The sequence below is a fragment of the Dermacentor albipictus genome, chromosome 2 (assembly GCF_038994185.2).
Source record: "Dermacentor albipictus isolate Rhodes 1998 colony chromosome 2, USDA_Dalb.pri_finalv2, whole genome shotgun sequence".
Taxonomy (NCBI): domain Eukaryota; kingdom Metazoa; phylum Arthropoda; class Arachnida; order Ixodida; family Ixodidae; genus Dermacentor; species Dermacentor albipictus.
The window spans coordinates 204,081,428-204,102,860 of record NC_091822.1 but is presented as its reverse complement, the minus strand read 5'-3'; the positions used below and the strand labels follow the sequence as shown (position 1 = coordinate 204,102,860).

General features: G+C 43.9%; 1 long non-coding RNA gene across 2 annotated transcripts in view; it reads right to left on the bottom strand.

Moving 5' to 3' along the window:
- Positions 1-350: 350 nt before the first annotated feature.
- Positions 351-21,433, bottom strand: part of LOC135897317 (uncharacterized) — a 115,842-nt gene continuing 94,759 nt past the window's right edge. For both annotated transcript variants that reach the window (XR_010563010.2, XR_011512355.1), the window contains exon 3: positions 351-489. This is a non-coding gene — a long non-coding RNA (uncharacterized lncRNA). The remainder of the gene's footprint in view (positions 490-21,433) is intronic.

Here is a 21,433-nt window from a genome sequence, read left to right as displayed (position 1 = left end):
TTCTAACTTCTGAGAAAGCTTAAAATTCAGCGTACGAAATTCTTGGTTTTCATCCAGTGCTTCCTTTATCTGCTCTTTGAACTCAGTAATTTTTTCAAATTTTTCTTTCAGCCCCTCAGTTCCAACCTGAGTTTGTATTTAAAATAATAAAATGCCTTGGATACGTCACGCAGATCTTTAAACGTGTGGCAACAGGAACAACAGTCCAGAAAGTAGAGCACTTGTCACAAAGAAAGCGCGAGATACACTATGGTGGCTCGGCGGCAGTGCACAGGCTATTGCATTGCGCGCAATATGTAGTGTTTTATGTAGTAAGGAAATTCTGCTCACCTGGAAAAGCAAGCGAGGAGTTTTTAGCTGCTGCTCAGTTGTGCAATGCCACCGAACTGCCGATGAACGCCCGTTCGGCTGGTCTCTTTCTGTAGTTTTGGTCCCTGACGTATTTCTTGCGTAGTGGGCGTTGCTTCGTCGATTCCCAGCGGCAATGCGCTGTCACGTGCGAACAGCAATGACACACGAAATTTAGGCTTGCGCCACACTTCGGTAGAGCACCGGGCGATGCTATGTTTTTGTTTTCTTTGAATTGTTCCTTATCACTTAAAAGCTCCAAATCATCTACATTTACACTATCATTACGATTAAATATCTTACGATTAGAAAAAACAAAAGCAAATTATGCATTTTGTGCAGATACAAGGCATTATACTTTTCGCGTGGCGGGGCTTAGTAGCTCGCCAAAGACTGCGTACGCAGTAAAAGAACCAGAAAACTCGCCTTCGTGCATAGGGTTCGCCGCCAGTGTTTCCAGGAAAACATTACGGTTACATAAGCTGCAGTTGCCGCGAAGCGTGAGAAGCAGTCAGGAATCTTTGAATGCTACTGTGTTCCATTTTTAAAGGCGGCGTCCTCCAACATTTTTGTTGAAGCAGCGAAAGTCTCAGAATGACTGCTACAAATGTTAAATAAGTTCCGATTCAGAAATACTTGAATGGCTAACATTGCTGCCTTCTTTTTTATCTCTCTCTTCAGAAATTCACTGTGTCACTATACCGCTCGAATGCTAATCGCATTACCACAGACAGTCATCGTCGGATGAGTTATGTTGTAACCTTTTAAAAAGTTCCACTTCTTAAGGCTGATAAAATTTAGCATTCTCTTTCAAATGCAGCAAATTTCATTCAAGTTGGTCCAGTGGATGCCCCCCAAAATAATTTCCACGTTTTGTATTTCATGGAGAAATCGGAGTGCGCCCCGAGCTAAAGCTTCCTCTTAAGCTTGCAAGTCGAGTGCGTGACCACGACAACCTAGCCAGGGATCAGGAGAGTAATAAAGCTTATAGCGTCTTATTTCCTTGCGAAACTGTTTGCTCAGTTCCTGCCACTAATCTGATCTCTCCCCCTCGCTCTTTCACCCTTTCTCAGATGTGTTCCCCCTCCCCTTCACGTGCGGTGTTTGACCGCAGCCGGAGGCATTACTAAATCGTGGATGATCATGCAGCTACTAAGCAGCTTCGAAGCCGACTGCCTTGTCCTACTATAGATCTCAAAGTCAAACAGAATTAGTAGCTTTCTAAGCACGTATAGTCATCAGCCAGATTACACCCTGAACTGTTGCGGAAGTTTAGGAAAGATCCTGTCGTGGTCTGTCTCCCCGTCACTGTTGCGCCAGCTAGCTACGGTTGTCTTAAGTGACCGGTGACACTAGCCGATCTCCAGGCGGGAGCCACCGTCCACGGGCAGTTGCTTCATAGCTCAGACAGCTGCATACAACGCGCTTGTCGAAACAGTCGTCGCTTCATCGTCGACATCGTCGTTTCGGTAAGTTCCCGCACTTTTCTGCACCATTTTCTTTCAGTACCTGCTGCAATTCTTGTGGGCACAATCCGCATGCAAGCAATGACGCAGAATTCAAAGTAAACTTGTCGATATCGAAAAGAAGTTACAGAGCATGGATCAAATTGAGAACAGGCTTACGAAAGTGGAAAGTTGCGTTGAGACACTAGATGTGCACGTGGCTGCCTTGAGATGACAAACTGAGGACTTGGATAACCGCTCTAGGCGAAATAATCTGATCATAACAGGAGTAGAGGAGGAAGACTCCGAAACAGATGAAATTTTGATGAAAAAGGTGAACGAGGAACTCATTGGAGGTATACTAAAACAAAAACTAAACTCGATCGAACAAATACATAGGTTAGGAAAGAAAATCCCTGGTCAAATTCGTCCGATTATTTTTAGAGTTACGGACGTCAGGGATAAAGTTAGAATTCTGAGCAACTGCAGGAAACTCCGAGGTACACAATTTAGCATTAATGAAGACTTTTCCAAGCGGGTCGTGGAAATCCGCAAGAAACTTTGGAAATCATCGGAAGAAGAAAGAATTAAGGGTGCCAAGGTTAAATTACTTTTTGACAAGCTCCGAGTTGATAAAACTATGTACACTTGGAATGATGTAACAAACGAGCGGAGCAAGTGGCACGCCTCTCCCGATAAAACTACGGCATGAACTCGTCACCCGGAATCCTCTGCTTTTAAAATCATAAATTTAAATGCCAGAAGCCTGGTGAATAAGGCCGACGCTTTGGCATGTGTGTGCTGTTTTGGAACATGACCCAGACATCCTGGTCATAACATAAACATTGTTACACACGGACATATGCGATGAAGAAATAACACCTTCCGGGTACATAGTAATAAGAAAAGATCGAGGGAGAAGGGGTGGTGGTGTTGCCATTATGATTAAAAGCAACATTTCATTCACGATTCTGCCAGTTGAGAGTGATATTGAAACTGTATGGATTAAAACTAACTTAGGCAGTCGTACAGTTTTCATAGGTGGTGTGTACCGTCCCCCCGGTTGCCCCATAGATGCGTTGTTTCAACTCGGGACCTTTATGGATGCGAATCTGCACCAAGGTGATAATATTCTGATCCTAGGTGACTTTAACTTACCAGGGAGTGATTGGCTATCCCAATCCCCTGGACAGGTAGAAGTCGCCAGTTGTGAACAACTACTAGAGCTCGCGTTTTGTTACGAGCTAGCCCAGGTTGTAACGGATTAGACACGAGTATACGGAACGACTTCCTCAATTCTTGATTTGGTTTTTGTATGCCCAGGCTTGATGTCTTCTCTTGTCTGCTGTGAAGTTGCTGAGGGTCTATCCGACCATAATTTGGTTTTATTATCTTTAACCGTTACTGCAGACATGCCGAGTGCTCATTCAAAGAAGTTCATCCTAGACTTTCAAGCTGCTGATGACGTTGGTGCACTTGACTTCTTAGAACAGTCCCTCGACAAGTTTTTAATGCATTATCGTTCCGGAGCCAGTACAGACCTGCTGTGGAACACTTTTTCGAACATTGTACGACAGTGCATCGAACGTTTTGTCGCCAAACGCCGCAAAATTGTCAGGAAGAAAACTCCTTGGATGACGAGGGAAATTATACATATTAAAAGGAAACTGAAAAGGAAACGAAAAGCCCGTTTGCAAAACTCCACCTCACAATACAAGGAACGCATTCGACAACTAAGTAAACAGTTAAAACAACTCGTTCGGGAGAGCAAGGACAGGTTTTATAGCATCACACTTAAAAAATTTCTTGCAGAAGACCCCGGAAAATTTTGGCGCTACATTAATCTTAAGGACAAGCGACCACACGTGGATGCGAGCCAAAATAACGATAAACAGGTTGACAGCTTTAGTGATTTTTTCTCGTCTGTTTTTACACGAGATAACGGTATGGTTCCGCACTTTGTAGACACCTCAGATAGGGTCCCGATAGAGGATATAGTAATTAGTGAAGAAGGAATTCTTAACTTGCTCCTCAACATTAATATAAAGAAATCACCTGGACCAGATGAAATACCCAACGAATTTTTATACAGGTATGCAGCATGGGTTTCAAAATATCTTGCCATTAAATTTCGCTCATCTATTACTACCGGCTGTTTCCCCAGTCCTTGGAAGTGTGCCAATATCGTACCCATACACAAAGGCGGCGCAACAGCCGATGTCAACAACTACCGCCCAATTTCCCTTACCAGCGCATGTTCAAAATTACTGGAGCACATTGTATCAAAACACTTAATTAAATATCTGGATTACCAAAAGGTATTATACAGCCGTCAACATGGTTTCAGAAGAAAACTCTCCACGACAACTCAACTCATAGAAATTGTGCATGACCTCTCCCAAACCATTAATTCACGTGGCCAAACCGACATAGTGTACCTAGACTTTGCAAAGGCGTTTGATAAAGTTTCTCATCCTAACTTATTACATAAAATAGACGCCATATTTAAGAATCCCGCAATCACGAAATGGTTCGCGTCTTACCTTCTTTGCAGAGAACAGTATGTTCAAATTGGAAACTGCCAGTCTGTACCCTCACTTGTAGAGTCTGGGGTACCTCAGGGCACGGTACTAGGACCACTCTTATTTCTCGTATTTATTAATGATATGCCTAATGAGCAGTGGCGTAGCTAGGTCGTCTGGCACCCGGGGCCCATAGGTCTTCTGTCACTACCCCCCCCCCCCCCCGGCTGTAGCCGGCAGACAGGGGTGTCTTCAGATGGGTATGGCACCCCCCCCCCCCCCCCCACTGGCCCCTTGCACCCGGGGCCCACGGCCCCCCGGCCCCCCCCTGTTGCTACGCCACTGCTAATGAGATCACTGTACCGTTGCGCTTGTTTGCGGACGACTGCGTCATTTACAAAAAGTTCAATCGAGACAAGACCAAGAAGAACTTAACTCAAATCTTCAAAAAATTAAAAAATGGTGCGACGATTGGCAAATGGTCATAAACCCTCAAAAATCAGTGTCTATGACTATTTCACGTAAGAAGTGTACCCTTAGTTACTCGTACTACATTGATGACAACAAACTCGAGAACGTTGAAAAACACAAATACTTGGGTTTAACGTTTACATCAGATTGACGCTGGAATACACACACAGAAAATGTGTGGAATGAATCGGGCAACCCCTGAAATTAAATGTCTTGCTTACAAAACTCTAGGTAGACCAATTATTGAATATGCTAAAATAGTTTGGGACCCACGCACCGTAACTAACTGTTCTAAACTTGACCGCATACAGAGGCTAGCCGCCCGGTTGATATTCAATAAATATTGTCGCATCCATTCTCCAACAGAGTTATGTCAATTAGCTGATCTAGCACCACTTGAGCTCAGAACTAAATACGACAGGTTAAAATTCCTCTTAAGTTATTCACAATCAAGTATACGTTAAACCAGATGATTATTTTGAGCTTCCTATGAACGCGTCAACGAGGCATCGTCATAGTATGTACATATCTCCTCCACTCGCCCACAATGATTGTTTCAAGTTCAGTTTCTTTCCTAGGGCTATAAGAGGCTGGAATTTGTTACCCGACTCTCTTGTAACCTCGATGTCCTCAACTACCTTTTTGGAAAGTCTTAAAAGCACCATTTTTTGTAATAACACATAGTGAATTACCCAATATGTATGCATTTACTTTTACATGCGTGACTCCTGTTGTGTCTATGACGATGCGGTGCCAAATTGTGAATGGTTCTTTATTACTTTCCCTTGTATGTTGTAGTTCATACTAGGTTACAAAAAGGTCAATCAAGGTAGTCTTTGGTGCGTGTGGCGTTGCATATAACATTAGTAAATCTATGTGAGTGTAGAAGTGTTTTAAAGTTGTGTGTCGTAATTGAGGACCGTAACATGTTTATATTGAAATCACCGCCTAGAACAAGCATATGCTGTTTTTGGTTTACATAATTAAACAAAAATTCCATTGAGAGAAAGAAGTTATCCATATTTCCACCTGGTGGGCGATAAACTACTGCTAAGATAAGTTTTTGGCAGAGCAAAACAAGGCCTTCGATGTCATCTGTCATACAGGTCATTTCATCAAGCAATTGACCTTCAATATTATCTTCTAGGTATACACTAAAACACCACAACCATGTCTTATTGGTCTGTTAACATAAAAAAAAACATTGTAATTTGCACGTCTGATGACGTCACTGTCCGAAGAGTACCAGGTCTCTGTTAACATGAGTACATCAAAGGAAAAGTTAAACTATCGAAAAGAGCGCAAAGGTTATCTTCTTTATTTCTAGCTGATTGTGTGTTTAAATGAAAGCGCGTCAATCCTTGGACATCATGAAAACTAATTATGTTAAAAAATTAAATTATGGGGTTTTACGTGCCAAAACCACTTTCTGAGTTTTAGGCACACCATAGTGGGGGACTCCGGAAATTTCGACCACCTGGGGTTCTTTAATGTGCACCTAAATCTAAGTACACGGGTGTTTTTGCATTTCGCCCCCAGCGAAATGCGGCCGCCGTGGCCAGGATTCGATCCCGCGACCGCGTGCTCAGCAGCCCAACACCATAGCCACTGAACAACCACGGCGGGTAACTAATTATGTTGTCTACATCTTCAGGCAGTATCGCCACTATTGAAAGAAAGAGGAAAAAAAAAGCGCAGGCTAAAATGCGCGCCAGGTCACACAATCTTATAATGTCGCGTTCACTTCGAATGTTGACCACATTGGATTGTTCATCTTTCCTTGCAAATATTTTGCAATCCCTCGTCCACATGAACTTCTACTTTTGTGCCTTCTTTCTTTCAATGGTCATGCCCAGAAATATCTTTAATGCTGGACAAATATGCCTTCTTCAGAAAGCTGTCACGTTTGGCACGGCTTCTCGAATGAACAATTGTGTTCGAAGGCTCAGAAATGTTGCGATCCTCGACCCTACGGCACACTTCGATTTCATCAGGCATCAGCGGTTCATTCACGAGAATGCCAACTTGACAAACAGTCTTTACTAGATCTTCATGATCTGCTTGCAGAATTCCTTCAATCTTCACATTGCACTTCCTGGAATACTGCTCACTTCTAATGATTCTCCGCTTCTGATCTTCCAGCATCTTTTTCATACTTTTGCATTGGTTTTCTAGAGCTGCGTTTGCTTTCTTTAGCGCACCAGTTTATTTTAGGAGACGTTCATTCATTTCCTTCCTTTCCTAATACATCTTGTCATAGAAATAAAAACTGTTCTTCATGTCTCCTAGTTCCTTTCTCGTCTCATTGAGTTCTTTCTTAGGTATCTTTCCATTTTCCCTTTTAATTCCTCCAGTTCTTTCTTAAATTCTTCCCAGTGTTCCCAGTGTTCAACGCGGTCGTGTTGCTGCTCACGTCAAATAGGCGCGCACGCTCGCGTCACACACACAGCTACTCGATCTACGCAAACACGTTGGTTCACCTGGTAACGCTTTGCAGAACGCAAAGCAATGCTGGATAGCCGGGTACCTGCTTATGTATGAACTTGGCCGACAACGGTGGCCGCATTCAAGCTGTCGCCCTTTGGCAACGACGGGTGCGCGAGTCCTACCAGTTTCCCTTGCTTGGGAGACAACACCACCATCGGAGCCTGTGGTCCTCATTTAAACGAATCGTGAACAGTATATCTTACGGTACCAAATTACGCTCGCTTGACATGAAAGAGAAATACGTTAAGTTAGGCATCCTACAGATTCGTGAGCTGTTTTATTTTGTCGTGTTGACGCGGTATTATTATTCAAATGAATATAAAACTTCTGTAAAAAAAGATGTTACATTGAGGAAAACAGAACATTTTGTTAAACCACGGCTCTATAGTAATTATGGTAAAAAGATGCGCAATTACTATGTACCAGCTATGTTTAATGAAATTCCTGATGATCTATGTCTTGCGAGGAACAAGAGAAAGATGTTGACAGGTTTAAGAGATTGGTGCATAAATTTATTGCCTTGTGTATAGCTTTACTTGTTTTGTACGTTATCTTGTGCTGTCAGATTTATCGGCAATGTCGTGTATGACACGAAAGGCATGTATATGAAGTTATTTTTTTTTGAAGATTCTCCACCTGCTGCCTGACCAGCCAACAAGCACAGTATGCTTAGGCAGGTCAGAATTTATGTATTTGTATGCTGTATTGACAAATAAACTTTGAAACTTTGAATCTTGGCAGAAACCATCGAAAGTGACACTGATCCCTCTGTAGGCTTGGTGGCTGCGCCTCTAAACGGAGCAACCAGCTTTCTCCCGTCATGCAGGTTAGTCGGTCATACAGCTTATTTGCTAAAAAAATCTAATAATTACTTTCTTGCCCAGCTGCCAAGCCTGCAGTGTTTGCTAATTATTGTTGGTGATCGCGCATCGGAGGTATGCTCTCTTTTGCTCGAGACAAATCACGGTCCCGACATGGCTGGCATTCTAGCAGAATTAAAGAAAAGCTATCTGCAGGACAGTAGAAATTGTTGGGCAGTGTGCAAGACTTAAAAACACAACAGAAGGAAGCAACCAACGCCCTTTCGAACCTGAGCAAGAGACTGACCACTGAGGAATCCAGCTGTCAGCATCTAGAATCCATGCGACAGCAGCTGCAGAGCATGCAAGCAGACACCGTTCAAACTGTTGGTCGTGTCTGTACTCTTGAAAACCGAATAGAGGATACCGAGAACGGCTCTAGACGAATCAGTTTGGTATCTAATGGCATATCTGACACTTCTTCCCACGAATACTTCGCGCGCTCAGAGGAAATAACCACCCGCCACTACTCCTGGTACCCAAACTTCAGTGTTAAACCTGATGAAATCGAATGTGCGAAATTGGCCTTGGAGGCCAATGTCCCGGCTGAAGCAGTCATATTATCGTTAAATTCAGCAGCTTTATTTTTTAAAGCAATTTTGGCCAACGGCCGAAAGTTGAAGAGTACAGCGTACAATATTGGCCGAGATTATCCCAAGCAAACACAGACCGCGCGCAAGCATCTTATCACATATACGAAAAGCAAATCCATACAGATTTCATTTCGGTATAGAACCTTACATATAGGAACCGAGCGATTCTTCTTTGAAGAATCATCCCGACAACTTATGGAATTACAGCTACCACGTAATAACTGACACAGTTAAACGTTCTACACCTATTCCTGAACCACCTTTTATCAGTTATTTTTTCTAACATACGCAGTTTTCTTCCGAAGCGTAATATCATATAATAATAATATTTGGGGTTTTACGTGCCAAAACCACTTTCTGATTATGAGGCACGCCGTAGTGGAGGACTCCGGAAATTTTGACCACCTGGGGTTCTTTAACGTGCACCTAAATCTAAGCACACGGGTGTTTTCGCATTTCGCCCCCATCGAAATGCGGCCGCCGTGGCCAGGATTCGATCCCGCGACCTCGTGCTCAGCAGCCCAACACCATAGCCACTGAGCAACCACGGCGGGTGTAATATCATATCAAATCTTCTGTCATCATATGAAAGCAATCTTCCTGTTCTCATCGAAGCATGACTTTTTGACGACATTTCTGACGCAGAAATTCTTACTGGCTTTCCTCATTTTGTTGTGTTCCGCAAAGATAGGCAGCGGTCTAGAGGCGGAGGTGTTCTTATTGCTGCGAATAAGCAGCTATCCTTCTCCATAATCGACGTATCATCAGAAATAGACATTATACGGCTAAAATGCAATGTTAACCCAAAGCTGCTGCTTCTTGGTGTTTGCTATTGCACCCTCCCCCCCCCCCCCCCCCCCCCCAATTACTGGCCTGTTGATTTTCCTCTCGAACTTAGCAATATCCTGAGAAACTTATCTAAAAAGTACTTTAATACATGTATCTTGCCCTTCGAAGATTTAAATTATCCAAACATCGACTGGTTTTCAGCACAATTATATTCAAGCCAAGCAGTTGCTAGACTTCCTTGACGTTTGTCTTAACTTTAACTTAGCGCAGTTGGTAACTAAACCAACATGCATAACACAGACTACTGAGAGTATTTTAGATGTTATACTAGCCACTCATCCCGAAAGCTTGTCAGTCATTGACTACCTCCGTAAAATTAGTGATCATAAAGTAATCCATGCCACATTCACCTTTACTCCCAGTTTACGCCGTTCATACAAAAAGATCGTCCAACTCTACGACAAAGGCAACTGCACTGCAATAAATCAAGAACTACGTGACTTTCATAAAATATTCGAATCAAGTTTTCATTTGAACTCTGTGGAAAACAACTGGTCTTTCTTTCAGAATAAACTTAACACCCTAGCAGATAAGTACATTCCAACTATAACCGTTCACGCTAACCGACATCAGCCATGGTTTAACAAAACACTTAGAACTCCCAAGAACAAAAAGAAACGTCTTTCTCGATCCGCAAGAATGAAACCAGGCTCCGGCGCCTGGGAAAGATACAAGTCTGAGCATGTCTACTTGGACGCTATCCGCAGACATAAGCGCTCGTTTTATCACAATGACCTTCATTGCATGATAGCTGATAACCCGAAAAAATGGTGGCACATCATTAATCTCCAGACACGTCGTACTAACGGTATTCCAAACGAAATACTGATCCTTTATCCGACGTTGACTGCACTAACGTTTTTAACACAACATTTTTGTCAGCTTCCACCACGGAACCTGATACGCCCACTCAAAACACTTCTGCTCCTGCCATGTCAGAATTACCTGCCATCATTTTTTCAATAAATTTTATCTGCGGCATAATAGAAAACTTCACGATGTCATCGCCTGCTTCTTATTTTTATCAGCAAAAAAAAAGAACACCAAAACCATTTCTGCTTCTTTTTTGATCTTGCTGTTGTCCCATTCATTAACTACAGGTAACATATCGATTGAATGTGTTGGCCAGAGACGCCGTGGAGTCAGGCATTTATTCGGACAGCAACACGAACATAACAGTCAGCAACGATTCAGTGGCTTCGCCTTATATAGGGAGCATGGGTGCAACCGAGGTATGCCATTGGCTAGCGATACAATAGCACATGTGAACAGTGACCGCGTGCATCAGATACGCGGCGCACAGTGACAAGAGACAACACGCTTGATAAACGTTGCGCAGGTACGACAGAATGGAAAGTGGGCAAGGTCGTTCCGGTCTACAAATCAGGTAATAGAGACTTACCAATAAACTACCGCCCAATTTCAATAACAAGCGTCCCTGCAAAAATCATGCAACATGTCATTTTCTCCCACTTAATGTACTTTCTCGACTCAAACAATTTCTTTCATTCAGCCCAGCATGGCTTCCGCAAGGGACTGCCTTGTGAAACCCAGTTGGCCATCTTTGTTGACGATCTACATTCAAACATCGGTACTAATACACAGACCGGCGCAATTTCCTTCGATTTCGCAAGATCTTTTGACAAAGTAGCTCATCAACGCCTGCTTCTAAAACTTTCACAGTTGAATATCCACCCTCACGTTTTAAGATGCATAAAATATCTTCTTACTAATCGCTCACAATTTGTACAAATCAATAACAATGCTTCTAATCCGCTTCCTGTAATATCAAGCGTTCCACAGGGTTCGGTGCTAGGACCGCTCCTGTTTTAATATATATGAATGACCTACCACTTAGTGTGTCTAGTCACAGCCGCGTATTTGCTGAAAATTGTGTTGCCTACCCTACCATAACTAACACCAGTGAACAAATATTGCTTCAGAACAACTTAAGCAATATTCAAAATGAATATGATGACTGTAAATTGCTACTAAATCCGTCAAAGCACAAAGTTATTTCAATAACACGCCGTCGAAATCCCCTTATAATCGCTTATGTCCCCTTATATCCTCTTATGTTATAGATAACAAGCCTATTGAACCAGTTAAATCCTTCAAATACGTAGGCATCACCATTTATCCCAACTTTGACTGGCGTTCGCATGTGAATAACATTATAGCGTATGCGAACAAGAAGCTCGCTTTTTTCAAAACGCCACTCACAGAAAGGTCTTCCCCACATAAAACTACTCGCAAACGAAGCGTTCACCAGGCTTACAACTTGAATACGCTTCTGCCATCTGGAGCCCTCATGAAATTTACTTCACTAACACCCTTGAAGCCGTACAGAATCGCGCTACTAGGTTCATTCACTCAGCATATTCTTCCTCAGCGAATCATCCTTAAAAGCAGACTCCAGTTTACCAACTATTTCGTATCGCCGTCACGTCGCCAGCCTATCATTATCTCACATATTTTGTTTTTACAGTCCTCTCGCCCTCGCACCATACATTTCACCACCGGCACGAACATCACGTCGCACATTAGGTGTCACTCAACCCAAAGTGCGCACCGTCGCTTTCCCGTCTTCTTTTTTCTCATCCTAACTAATACCATTTTTAACTATTGTTGTAATCCCACCCTTTATGCAATGCCCCCGTATCGGGTCTTTAAGGGGATAAATAAATAAATAAATGAATAAATAAATAAATAAATAAATAAATGATTCGCATAACATCTATTCCCAACAGTGCGTGCGATCTACACAACTTTTTATATGGCTCTAGCAATGGCCGCTTCTGTGTCCACGTTTTTTTTGTTAGCATATGCTTAGAGACGTGTACGTATAACCTAGTTATGAGAGTGTTAGCCAGCGCTACTCTTTCCCACGTAGGCTAATGTTGAACGTTCATTAAACAGCAGCGACAACGTGGTAGGTAGTAACGTAATAACGTAGTACGTTATCCATTTACAGGAACAGCCAACAGGCTAATAAATCGTCGTATGCTTTTCTAAGACACCAAATTTGCCACAGTCTAAACTCTCGCTATGCACCGAGGGAGAACAAGGGGAACCAAGCTACACGTGAATCTCTTTCGTTACGTCAGACCAGGGGTTGGGGAATTCTGTCCACCTAGCGGCCGCTGCTGAAGTGCTGAGTGGCTGGATTTGTGCGAGCGAGAACGAGACAAGAGCCCCCAGCCAGTCTGCTCCACGCCAGTACAGCTCCAGCACAGTGCACTAGGTGGATCTTTACAAATACCTCCCCCGCTCCCCCACCTGAATATCGGATGGCAGAAGCACATGCAACAGGCAATGAAAAGCCACAGAGCTATTCAGTTCACGAGTGTTGGCAGGCTACTCTTAGACCAGGAGTCTCAAAGCTACGGTCCGCGGAAGCCTCCCGATTGGTCGCGGATACGATGATGGCTGGCCCGCTTCCCCTCAAAGCCTCCGCTGCGCTTCCGCCTGCGAGCGGGGTTTCTCTACAATACCTTGCGCTACTGTGCTTTTCTTGGGAACCAGCTTCACTGCATATACTTGATCATGCCACGACACCACCTCGTCCGAGGCAGCACCAAGTAATCAAAAGCCTCACGCAACCATCGCGTGAGCAGCATGTGGCACTCACACAGGCCGGACCAGAGCGGCGTTGGCCGCACCGAACCACCACGTCAGAAGACGCGCCGAAGCTTCTCGACGTCACCCAGGGGCGCAGCGCTGAGCTTTCGTGCAGCTTTTCGCCCGCGAAACTCTCGTATGTAAATAGCTGTACATAGCATAAACCTCCTTTCTCCGGTCAACAGTATGCAACTAGCTTCAGTGCACGGCATGTATGGTATGATAACAAGAGAGGATATCTTTAAAGAATGAGAAAAGACTATATCCGCGTGCAGGGGTGTGGGGTGTGGCAGGCTTGTAGTGGGGCAAAGTAAAGTTTGTCATAAGTGAAATGGAGGGGGCTGGGAGACGTGTATGGAGTGAAAAAGAAGACTTGTCGCACAAATAATAAAGCTGCTGAAGTTGGCGGATTCTAAAAGCCAATGAACTTGCGCTGCATGATTCACGAGCTTACCATCCGTGGGAAATACATGGGCATGTCCTGTGTTCTGAAATCTATCGTTTCAGCTGCTAATTTAATGAGCTCGAATGGGCTCAGTCACTGTCAGTTCCATAAATTTCTAAAGGCGGCAAAATCTGAATCATAGGGGGGGGGGGGATAAAGAGTTCCTTGCACGAGAGAATCGTCCTGAGCCGCCATTGTAATGTTACAAGATGCTCTGGAAATCGGCCTTTTGCGTTGAATTAGCTGACCACAATGATAAGCTCAATGTCGGATTGCAAGAACAGTCTCAAGAACAGCCAGAGAATCGAAAAACTTACCTTCGCATATTATCGTCAGTCCATCACTAGAAACCTTCTTACAATCTTATGAGAGTCACCTACATGCATCGCAGACATGACTTGCTCACCTTATTCCACTGTGTTGCAAATACCATTAAAAACTTGTTAATGTTGTTCTCGGTTCCCTTAAATAATTCTATTCTCTGTAAAATTGTATAATTAAAAGAAATATATATATATATATAACCTCATCCACTTTGTGCTACCCTTTGTATTTGTGCATATTGATGACGTACTCTTGATGACTAATATTGCATGTTTTCCCTGAACATTGTAATACATTCACTATTCCACAAAAAATGAGTCCGCCTGTATATTCACTCTTCCATCTGTATTTTTTGTATTTTATGTTTCTTGCCCTCCCTGCAGTAATCCCTTCTTGGGATTGGCAGTAGGTTTAAATAAATAAATAAATAGATCTAATTCATTACCAGTATATGGACGTGAAAGGTTTCTGGGCAAAACTGCAGCTTTGCGAGAAGAAGGCCCACAATCAAAAATCCACAGCAGTGTCTATTTAAGGATTAGTGCGGAGGCCAATACAATAAACCGGAAACTCGCTCTTCTAAATCTCCTTGCTTTTCCTCCCTCTCCTTCGCTATTTGCGATAAGAATCCTCGGCGATCTGCACATTTACGAGCAATTCCCGATCGTGACGCCAGGAAGCAGAAACTACAAACGTTTCAAAATACATTTTGCTGCGATGTGGAGGCACTGCCAGGTCCCATTGAATTAGAAGTAATTGAACTGCAGTCAAACTAAACCTTGAACACAAGTACAGATAGTAAAATCTAATTAATTTCTATAAATTACTAGGCTCTAAACAGTCGCCAAACGCGAAGCCATTTGCACGTGGGTACGCGTAAACTTTTGGCGCTACCTACCGTTGTTAGCAAATTTTCTCCAGAATAAGAAAAGGGAAATCGAGAAACAAGGCTAGCTTATCTGAACAACACCTGAGTTCTCTGCTTATTATTGTCCCATCAGGCTTGGCGCCGCAGTTCAGTGAAATTGTAAAGTCAAAGCATTACTCATATTAGCCCCCGTTCTTCGTTTTACCAACGGGACGCAATTCCCATGCATTCAAAGATAGCACATTTTGCTTAGTGCCCTGTGCGAAATTTTGCTGTCGGAACATGCTTCCCCATTTGTACATATGTTACCATTGAAACTATGCGAATATGCCAATGCGAATGTGTGAGTATTTAATTTCCTCCTGATTTTTTTTGCACAGAATTCTACTTGACATTTAGTTATTGGTGTTATTATCACTTAAAATTTTTGCTGACCATCTACTTCTGCTATAATGTTTTGCAATTAGTATCTGTTCACGGTAACCTGCGTATGTGATATTGCGAAACCGCGAGGTTAGAACCATTTAGAAATAATGTTATACTGTGCTATATGCGAATAAACCAACGGAGTTTTTAGGCATCTAGGATCCTCTGGGCTGGGTTTCTCCGACATAAGGTGGCCTCGCCGCCTAGATGTCTATTTCACTGAGCTATCTCGGTTGCTTGGTTGCCATAGTGAGAAGATTAAATCCTCGGAACTTTTTTTAATCTGAAGGTGGTAAGCTCGAATTCACCTTGAATCATCTCCAGGTTTGGAGTGGCGCTTGACACCGGCACAAAATGCCGAGAGCCAGTGGGGCTATGCTAATCCAGGTACAACCAAATTAGGAAGGCCCATTAAGCTTCAGCAGGAGACACTCCCTCACCAGAACAAGAATTGGCCGCCCTGGTGCAGTATTCGGCCACTACCTCCCTGATGACTCCTTCAATCAACCAATGGCCCTCAGTCGCCAGCAACTGCGGAGAACCTGACCAAGGCGGCGGTCAGACCTGTAATGCAGCAGAGGGTGCTAAGAATCTCTGGGCCCGGACAGGCTGCAATTGGAAGCTGACCTTAGAAACGTCGAATGCACTAACGCTCTCGAGTGAAGCTAGCTTAGCAGGACCCTGAGGAACAACCATCAGGCATTGTTTGGGATGTCATAGGCCTTAGTGAGGTTAGACAAACTGGTGAGGCTTATACAGTGCTGACTAACGGCCATGTCTTCTGCTATAGAAGACTCCAAAATAAGAAGCGATAGGGGGTAGTATTCCTAATCTGTAAGGACATAGAGAGGCAACATTGACGAATTCTACAGCGTTAATGAGAATGTAGCAGTAGTCGTGATAAAACTAAATAGGAGGTATAGAATAAAGGTAGTAAAAGTCTACAGTCCAACCTCCAGTCACGATGATGATGAAACGTATCAGTTTTATGAAGATGTTGAATCAGCGATGAGAAAAGTGCAAACTCAATATGATGTAGTCATGGGCGACTTCAATGCAAAAGTAGGGAAAAGCAGGCTGGTGAACAAGCAGTTGGTAACTAGCGAACATTGTTTAACTGCGCGAGCAAAAGAACCACAAAGACAGCGAGAGACAAGGACGGGCGCAGTTGGTAACTACGGCATCGGTTCTTGGAATACCAGAGAGATATTGGCAGAATTCGCGGAAAGGAATAAGCTTCGAATAATGAACACCTTCTTCAGGAAGCGTAGCAACGGAAAGTCGACCTGGAAAAGCCTTAATGGCAAAACAAGAAATGACATAGATTTCATGCTTTCTTCAGATCCAGCAGATCCAGCACTTCTACATCCAGCATAGTGCAGAATGTAGAAGTGTTAGGTAGGGTAAAGTGCAGTCACCATATGTTAGTGAGGTCTAGGGTTCACCTGAATATGAAGAGAGAAAGAGTAAAATTGGTAAGGAAGAAACAGGAAAACTTAGACGCAGTAAGGGTAAAAGCAGATCAATTTAGGCTGCTACTTGCAAACAAATATTCACCCTTAGAACAGAGGGATGAAGACGACATAGAGGTAATGAGCTCAACCGCAACAAGACTGGCTTCAGAAGCAGCCGCTGATGTAGGAGGTAAGGCACCAACGCAACCAGTAGGCAAGCTCTTCCAAGTAACGAAAGACCTCATAAATAAACGAGAAAGAGTGAAAGTGCCCTACTCAAGAGATCAGATAGAATTCGCGGAACTGTCAAAAACTGATCAACAAGGAGAAAGTAATAGATATTTGAAATGACAACATGAGCAAGACCGAGTAAGCGGAAAAAATGGACGCGGCATGAATCAGTGAGAAGAAAACTTGGCATACAACAAGCCAAGATATAATCACTGAAAGAACGGTAATTTTATCAGCAATTTGGAAGTTATAGTAAAAGCAGCGGAAGAATTATATATCGACCTGGACAGTACCCAGAGCAACCAGGATACCTCCATTGGAAGTGGCAATGAACAGGTTACAGAGGCTCCTCCTATAACTAGCGATGAAGTTAGAAGGGCCTCGCAAGATATGAAACGGGGAAGTGTGGCAGGACACGGAATAACAGTCGATTTAATCAAAGATGGAGGAGACATCATGTTTGGAAAGCTTGCGGTCCTTCATATGAAGTGTCTCACGACTTTAAAGGTCCCAAAGAACTGAAAGAATGCCAACACTATATTAATCCACAAAATTCGACACGTTAAAGAATTGAAAAATTAGAGATCCATTAGCCTGCTTCCAGTATTGTATATAATATTCACCAAGATAATTTCCAATAGAATAAAGGCAACACTTGACTTCCCTCAACCAAGAGAACAGGCTGGCGTTAGGAAGGGATGCTCTGCAATAAGTCACATCCATGTCATCAATCAGGTAATCGAGAAATCTGCAGGGTACAATCAGCCTCTCTGTATGTCTTTCATAGATTACGAAAAGACATTTGAGTCAGCAGGAATACCAGCAGTCATAAAGATATTACGTAATCAAGGAGTACAGGAGGCTTACATAAATATCTTGGCAAATATCTACAAAGATACCACAGCTACCTTGATTCTCCACACACAAAAAAGTGGAAAGATACCTATAAAGAAAAGGGTTAGGCAGGGAGATACAATCTCTCCGATGCTATTCCCTGCATGCTTGGAAGAAGTATTCAAGCTATTAAACTGGGAAGGCTTAGGAGTGAGGATCAACGGTGAATATCTCAGCAACCTTCAGTTTGCAGATGACATTGCCCTGTTCATCAACACTGGGGTCGAGTTACAACAAATTATTGAGGACCCTAACAGAGAGAGCGTAACAGTAGGTTTGAAGATGTATATGCAGAAGACAAAGATAATAATCAATAGCCTGGCAAGGGAACAAGAGTTCAGTATCGCCAGTCAGCCTCTAGAGTCAGTGAAGGAGTGTGTTTACCTATGTCAACTAATCACAGGGAACCCTGATCACGAGAAGGAAATATACAGAAGAATAGGAATGTGTTGGAGTGCATACGGTAGACACTGTCAGGTCCTGACTGGAAGCTTACCACTATCATTGAAAAGAAAGGTGCACAATCAATGCATTCTAGCGGTGCCAAGATATGGGGCCGAAACTGAGATTGATAAAGGAGCTCCAGAACAAGGAACGCGCAAAGGACTATGGAGTGAAGAATGTTAGGCGTAACTTTAAGCGACAGGAAGAGAGCAGCGTGGCTCAAAGGGAATCTGGGATAGCGGATATTCTAATTTACATTAACAGAAAAGAAATGAGCTGGGCGGGCCATGTAATGCGTAGGTTATATAATAGATGGATAGTTAGGGCTACAGAATAGGTGCCAAGAGAAGGGAAAGGCAATCTAGGACGACAGAAAAATAGGTGGGGCTATGAATTTAAGAAATTTGCAGGTGCAAATTGGAATTGGTTGGCGCAGGACAGAGGTAATTGGAGATCGGAGGGAGAGGTCTTCGCCCTGCAGTGGACACAAAAATAGGCTGATGATGTTGATGATGATCATCTATGCCGCGATGGGTGCCATTCTAATAGTGCACTGTCCACCGCAGTCGGTGGTAACTATCATTCTTAGTCGAAAAATCCGACCCCATGCAAATTGTGCTTCGTGCCTTGTTTCAGTGCTGTCGCACGTCATCATTGCCGTATGTGGCATTTCCTGTTCTCTCTAAATATTGTGAGATTCCTACGCATACGGGAATGCCTTTATTTATGTTGGATGTGTTTTGTGTCACTATACAATGGGCTTAATATGTAAATAGGTAGTTTCAACGTAGACAGACTCGCAGAGGTCGCAAACCTGAACTACAGGGAAAATATCACCGATAGAGAGGAGATACAGTTAAAGACGGCCGATGGGAAACTCGTACCCAAGGTCGATAAAGTCAGGGTATTGGGGCTCCTCATCCAAGCCAAGGGCAACAATGGACAAACCCTCAGAAGACTGGAAGGAACTGTAGCGCAAATCATAAGGCTAATCAGGAGGATAGCAAACAAACATAGCGGGATGAGAGAGGAAAACACGATCAGGTTAATACAGGCCTTCGTAATAAGTAGAATAGTATACGCAGCGCCATACTTAAAATGGCAGGTTGCGGAAAATATACAAACTAGCCATAGGGCTACCGATCAGCACCAGCGCGGACAAGTTGCTGCAATTAGGCCTACACAACACGATAGACGAGCCCATTGAAGGCGCAATGTACGGCACAATACGAATGCCTCTCTAAGACTAGAGCAGGCAGGCACATCCTAGAGAGATTAGACATAGGTTACCAAACACAGCACGGTGTCAAGGTGGACATACCGAGAGAGACGAAGGAAACAATGTTAATACCCCCATACTAAAGAACATGCACCCAGAACACAATAAGGACAGGCGAGAGAACAGAGCGAAGTACATACAGAATAAATTCGGCAGCGACAAGGACGCAGTGTTCGTAGACGCGGCTCGATACAGTCGCAGACGGGGGTTTACGGCAGCCGTAATCGATAGGGAGAAACGGTGCAAGACGTGCGCGACGATACGCACCACAAGTAACGAGATAGCGGAAGAAGTAGCCATAGTGCTCGCAGTAGCTCAGACTAACGCAACCGTGATAGTCAGCGACTCTCAGATGGCAATAAGAAACTTTGCCAACGGCCGAATCTCCCCGGAGGCACTACGCGTTCTCCTAGCAGGAGGCCAAAATTGCAAAAGAAAGATATACATCACCTGGACACCCGCTCACACCCTCGCGGAGGACGGCAACAACGAGGCGGCACACGACGCGGCTCGAGGGCTTACGGATCGAGCCGCAGTCGCAAGTGACGCCCCGACACCCTCCGGACGTGACGGCGCAGTAAATGAGTGGGAGGACAGAAGGACCACATATAATGACATCACGAAACACTATAGGTTACGGAAGGGCATGTTCCCGTGAACTCAGGCAAAATTGACAAAAAAGCAGTCTGTCACATGGCTGCATTTACAAACTAGGACGTATCCGAATCCTGCGCTCTCGCACATCAGATATCCGGATGTATATCCAATGGACAAATGCAACACATGTGAATCCAGAGCCACTCTGGAGCATATATTATGGGAATGCCGAGGGATATATAACAATAAAGAAAACGCGGCCCCTAGCAGCAGCCTTCGCACGCGCTGGGAAGCCACGCTGCTCAGCCCCGCCCTCGAGGATCAACTTTGGGCCGTCCAGCGGGCCGAGGATGCCGCCAGGACCCACGAACTCCTAGCCATCACCTAGGCGGGGCCTTTGGCCCTCCCCACCAATTCGCAGGGCACACAATAAAGTTATTTCATACTCCTCCTCAGTCGCAGGCAATTTTACAACTAGATTAATTGGTTCAACCAGGCAAGAAAATAAGCTTAGCATGTCATCCGGAAATGCTTGTGAGCACCTGAATATATCTCTGCTAGAGCAACTCCTGTCCTTAAAGGGGCGCTCGAACACTTTTGAAGCTACCGTCTTTCTGTTGCAGGTTGTGCAGACTGACGGCCGGAGATGCTCTTAGCGTAGATGAAGCATCGATACCGAAATGATATTTTAATTACGTAAACAAATCACTACATCACTGCCGACTGCATCATCGCCCAGTAGCGCTCACCAGAGACATAATCGACAGCCCCGCTCGCTCCTCCGTGGTTGGTTAAAATCGAAGTTGCAGATAAGCACTCCACTGCAGCAGGAACGGTATATATTTTATTTTTGTTTGCTGTGCTTTTCATATTAAAACAAACAGACACAGTAATAAGAAATTACGGCAGAACTCACCTCACGATGACTGTCGACGGTAATGCGATTAGCATTCGAGCTATGTAGTGACAAAATATTTCTGAAGTGATGTTTATTTAATATCTGCATTGTTCATTGTGACAATTCCTTTGCTTCGGCTATACGCAACACACTTCGGTATCGTTCCATTTTGTTATGGTAATCACTTGCCAAGGTCGCCCAGGAGCATGGTAAGATGACGACGACTGCATAGCGCTGACGCAGTGACGAAGCTGGAATGACGAAGGAATGACATCGCTGGCAAGGCAAAGGCGGTATGGCGGCGACGGCATGAACACAATTAATGTGATGACGATTCCTGAACGATGAAGATGGGTATAACGGCGACAGCGTGACGA